Here is a 6000-nt window from a genome sequence, read left to right as displayed (position 1 = left end):
TTGAATATGTTAGGACACAACTGCTGTTAAGTGATGTACAGTGTAAGATTAGTTAACTTCTGTTGGGCATTTAAAAATATTTGTAGAAAGAGATGTGATTTATACCATTGCTGGAGACTTCTTTGGGACAGAAGCTTGAGAGAAACAAAGAAAGGAAAACATTCACAGCTTGCTTGAATTTTTTACTCATTGCCACTTGTACCTTGTCTTATTTTATTAAAAGTGGCTTTATATCAGGTTTTTTTCCAGATGTAAAACCAGGTGCAGCTATGAAATCAGAATGAAGGAATATTTGTCATTGTTCATATTTGTCCCATCAGTAGAAAAGTGATCCTATGATGTCCATAGGTTTCCTTTGGGAGAAGTAAAATAAATGTTGATTACTGGTAAGCTGCCTTACTTCATTTAGACTTTTTCCCCCCGCTACTTTTTTGGTATAATTATCTGTAAGCAATGATTGCATGGAGCTGCCTGAATTCCATGTAAATGATAGCTCTTTGGCATATGGGAGTTTCTGTAAATCATTTAAAGCAAGGCATTCTTCCATGCTTGGCAGAAGAAGGATACAGAGAGCTATTGTACCTCAGCTGCATCAAGCTGAATATTTCTTTAATAACCCAGAAGAATGTACTTGATTGCTCTCTGCGAGTTTGGCCTTTATTGTTCCTAGATAGTTCTTGTAGGTAATGGACCATTACTCCTGGAGCTACCCTGTCCACCGTCTTGAATCCACCAGCTCTACTCATTTGGTAAAGACCTGCTCTGCTGGAGAAATAATTGTGCAATATTTAAAAGAATGTCAGGGAATAGCTATTAGTAATGGAGTTGCCAACCCCTGCAAGGAGGGCTATTTTCAAATGAAAATCTTCTGCAGATAGCTATGAAGAGAAGTAAATGAGCCTTGGCTTCATTTGACTACTTATCCTTTCGGGTAGCTGTGCAGAAGGTGATCCTCAGGTAAGGGAATGTTTTACCTGAATATAGCGTGAATATCCACTGTTTTAAAAAGCCCTCCTCCCCCCACCCCCCCAACTCCAACTTCAGACTTCTGCAATGAGTCTGAATTGGTTTCTAACAGACTAGTGGTAACAAGACAATAGCTCTTGCATGAGAGATTATTAATCCTCTGAAAGGGAAGAGAAAACTTGATGAAAGCTTGGGTCTGTTTGTATGCATGGCTGCACAGTGATGCATTTAATTTTGAAAGGTATTAAATAAATCTGAACCTTTCCCTCCCCTGTTTGATTTACAGAAAACAGCAAATGCCAGGCCATAGTTAACAAAGAAAGTAGGTTGTGCTGTCATCAGCTTAGACGTTTTCCTGGGAAATAATACAAAAAATATTAATGGGGAAAAAAGTGTATTTCCATATTTTCCTATGCTCGCTTTTCTTTCATAAGCTCCAAATCTAGAGTAGTCACTTAAATTAATCTAGGCTCAATCCTCAGCAAGTGGGAAGGAGTCATATTCTGCTCATGTCATAAGTTGGCATAGCCAGAGCTGAACATGAGGAAGCTAAGATGAAAGCAAGCACAATCCTTGGCCACAGATTACAAGCAAATTTGAAAAATGTTGCTATTTCAATGAAAGATTCATTCCGAAACTATGTGCATTTTTCTGGCAGTGGAAAAAAGGAATTAAACTGCTGCTAATGTCTCCCCTCAGAAGCAGGAGTAATGGTGCAATCGAGGTGAGCCTCTCTCCCCTGAGGTTTGTTGCACAGTGTTCAGCGTTGAAAGGATAAGCCTCTGCCCAACGAGCTATGGAGAAACGCTATCGAGTAGGAGGAAGATTCATCCCGTATTTGGACCAGATACTAGAATGAAATGCATGACATCCCGAACTGGCAGGGTGAGGCCCCCGTGATTCCTACTGCGCTGTACCAGCGCCTGGGGAGCAGAGTTCTGACCACCCTCTTTTTCCACCAAATCTGTGTGTTAGAGGTTTTATTTTGATGTGGTCAGCAAAATCTGTGTGCATGTCCACAAGAACAAGTGCAAGCAGTTGCGTTATTATCTCTGCCTGGATGCGAAGCAGCCCAGGCTGTGGGCTGCGCAGCCCTGTTTTGCACCCTAAGGCAGCTTAACTCGGTGACGCACGAAAAAAGGGACTTCCCAGCTACATCTGGTGGGATCCAAGGAGGGCAGGGCTGAATGAGTGCGTGGCTGGCTGTGCCCATATGTGCAGACGTATCAAATGCAAACATGAATCCAGTTAATTTTCACACGTTTGTTACAGCTTCCCCTGCCTCCACGGGGGCCTCCCACAGCCGCCCTCCTCCTTGATGTTGCTGGGAAAGGCTGGATTTATGGCAGCGCCGACTGCTCCTTGGCCTCCTGCTGCGGTGCCAGAAGTGGGACAGTAGCTTCGTTGCAGTGTCAAGCAGAGAAGCAAGCCAGGCTGCGAAGGGGCTCAGTCTAGCTCACCCCTATCTGCTTGATTTATCAGCCACTGCTGCAGAGAGCAAGACTGATGGAAGGGGAAGGATCTTTTAAAGACGCACACAGGAGGCTGTAAGGAGTCTTTTACATTGGGGGGAGGGACTTACTTGTAAATCAAGCGTCTCCTGCTCGTATTTTAGCAAGAGACTTTCACAGAAACTGTCTCCAGAGTAGTTTTCTAGATGAGCACAGCTTTAAACACAGTAGCAGGAATGGGAAGTGATTTGTCTCTCAGGCTGGAGAGTTGCTCTTTTAACCAGAACCAAGGAAGGAGGAGATACAAGGGATGTCTCGTGTGCATGAAATGCACGAGTTGTGACTGTTTACATTTTCTTTCTTGGAAGAGTTTGGGGTCCACTTAACGTGGTAGCACAGTGCTGCGCTTGTGTAGTGTGCAGGTGGTCAAACTTTGGCGTGGAGAGCAAGATGGGGAAAATCTATTTTGCTGTGAGCTGGAATCTCTAATCCCATTTTTCAGTACCGCTGGTGTTTGGGTGCCTTGCTTCGTGCCAGAGGTGTTGTCCTGTGCCAGGGCTGAGTCTGTGGGTGCTGGGGGTGGCCGGGAAACGGCTCTCCTTCCCGCACGTGGGCGGACGAGGACAATGGGGCCGGACACTGGCCTGCTGAATCACTCTGCCCAGCTTCGCCTGCAATTAGAGCCACGTGGGCCTTCGGGAAGCAAGCCACCTGCACCGTTTCCTCTCATTTAAGTGACTTATTTTTAAGTGCAAAAGGCTATGAGCTTTGTTCCTTTTTCTCAGGGATTGCACATCCTTTAGAGAGTCCTAAAAGCTATGGTAGGATAAGCCAGTCCCAGAGGCTCTCACTTGGAGTCATATTCTGATATCTTCACTCAGTGCAAGGCATTAATGTCAATTGTATTATTGAGATCTTCAGTAAAAATACTAGGCAGCATGGTAGAAACTGGCAGTCTGATTTTTGCCTGAGCTTCGTTCAACCATGTTCCCAAGGAGACAACGGAAGGTGTCTTATTGAACAAGAACTCATGTCCTGGTTCTGCGCTGGGGCTGTGTTGTTCTTACTTGCATCTAGTAACCGTTACTCATGCAGTCCTAGTGGTCATGAGGCTTTCCGGCAGCAATATTGCTGTTAATTTGATCTGGACTTCTGCTGACATCATCTACAGCAATATTTGCTGTAAGCTGGTCTTGCTGCCCATTTTGTACCAAGCACTCTGACATTTCTTATGCAGAATGTGCAGTAGGATAGAAAGGTGAATCAAAGTCTGTCTCTGGACTGGTGGTACTTCCTTCATGAACTTATTCCTCTTATCAGCTCTAGGATTTGAGATCCTCCTAGACTGTGAATCAGCACAGAATAGGCTGTCCCAGAGAGTACAATCCTGATTTCAGAGAGGTCTGTTTTGTAAATCAGCTCTGGAAACATCTGTGTGGCTTAATGCGAGAGAACATGTTTCTTTTCTGCATTTTGAAGAAAGGTGTTGTGCTTGCGCTCTTCCATTCAGTCGTCATTATGGATCCATCCCATGCCACGTTGCTCCTTGCGAAAATACCTGCGCTAACTCTTAGCTAGGCGCTGTGGATTCGTATATGGAGCTGTACCCAGATGAAGCATTCCTACAAGGTGAAGCTGTTTCTGGGACCATGAATTTGTTTGTGTGCATGGTGCAACATTGTGCTGTGTAGACGTGCTAGCTGCTTCGTATCTCTAGCTTGGGTATCTTTAGTATTGCTGTGCATTACGTGCTGTAGGTATGTCTGTATTTGCAGGACCTACATGGTAAATAATGGTCAAGTAGAAAATAACAGAATGCAGGCACGTATCCTTCCTTAGAGCAGTCCAAGGCCTATGCATGTTTACAAATCCTTTTTATTTTCCTCTTCTATACAGACATATGAATTCATTTCAGCTCCTATCAGTCTGCATGTTTCAGCCTGTTCACCCATTCTCTGCTTTCAGGTTAGAGTAGTTTGAGAGGTGCTTCTTTAGTTCCAGTGAACTTTTGCCAATCCAGTGGTTCTCCTACAAAGGGAAATGCTGTGTTTAACAAAATTTAGTGTTAATCATAGCACATCACTGCATTTATCAGAACAAAACCTGTCTTTGTGGTACTAGGGTGGATTTTAACCATAGTTCCCATTAAAGAACATATATATTCTCTCTCTTTCTGCAGGGAATGAGAGGGCGAGGGGGTGATCACAGAGCCATGTTTCCAGTTGGGTTCTGTAACTGCTCCTGGAAGAAGTACACGCTTCTTCACAGCACCCTTGCAAAGCTGAGCGCACGTGTAAGTGGAGAGACTAGTCTTTTTGGCTTTTCCCTTGCCTGTGTGTGGTTATTGATGCAAAGAAAAGCTCTGCAGATGCAGACACAAAGACAGACTAGACTGAATTAAAAATTCCACGTCTTATCCCTCTTCCATGACCAAAATCTTGGTGCTTTTTTGACATTTAATTCCTTTATAAGATCTGAAGTACCTTTGAAGTTTCTTGGCCTATAAACAAGTTAGACTGCAGTCCTCCATCTAAACTCAACAGAACTCATTCTGGACTCCTAATCTTTCCTCTCACAACCTCCTCATCCTATTTTTTTAAATATCCTCACAAAAACAAGGCTACCTGAGGAAATTCTTAGTCTTTGTTCAAGAAGTAATTAATAATATAAACAATTTAAACAAGGCGTCATTATACAAGGCCAATGTACAATACTTTTTATTGATATGTGTAGCTTCATTCTCCTTTTCTGAATACCATTTTTTGGACTGTAACCTTTTTTTTCCTTTCCAGTGTTTGTCTTTTCCCACTTGACAAATGCTGTTTTTTATTCCATTTCTTACAAAACACAAACCAGCCTGGCTTTTCTCATTAACATCCTTATTATCATAAACACTGCCACTCGTAACATCAATCACGTTAGCAGTATGGGGTTGGGAGCTGCATTTATTAGCTAACCCGTATTCACTCTTAGAGCTTTGTGGCAGCACGGGAAAAATATTACAAGGTCATGTTTCAGGGCAGGTATTTTTCCTTAAATATTTCTCAGGAGTGCAATAAAAAAATAAAATAGAAGGATTAACAAAAGCTCTTAAGAGAGACTTCTAAGGGGGATGAAACCTAGAGGAGACTGAACTCTGGCTCATCTTCCCTAGGGAACCAAGAAACCAAGCAGCCTTGCAGAACTAGAACTATTTTCTTCTGGACAGCAAAACTGGAGGAGTTAAATCAAAATGAGAGTCTTTTCTACAAAGTCAACACCTTACTGCTCCATTGCATCTTCTCTGGAAGAACGTAATGTACTGCAGTAATGGTAACCAGAATGATGCCTGGGGGTTTTAGAAGGGGATACATGGTTTATACCCATTACTGAGTGATAGATGACATTGAATCTGCTTGGAAAAATTATATATACACAGCATTTCAGCTAGCACAGCAAAACAGTTTAGATATTAAGAAAAACTGAGGTCTTGTGGTTCTTGTCTGTTATTTACAATCCTCTTGAAATATTTCTGTATCTGCCTGTCTCCTAAGAAAGTAGGCAATTACGATAAGTCTGAAGCTGGAGAACATCAAATGGTGAA

Source organism: Dromaius novaehollandiae, chromosome 12 (genome assembly GCF_036370855.1).
Source record: "Dromaius novaehollandiae isolate bDroNov1 chromosome 12, bDroNov1.hap1, whole genome shotgun sequence".
Classification (NCBI taxonomy): domain Eukaryota; kingdom Metazoa; phylum Chordata; class Aves; order Casuariiformes; family Dromaiidae; genus Dromaius; species Dromaius novaehollandiae.
Note: the sequence above shows the minus strand (reverse complement) of the source record.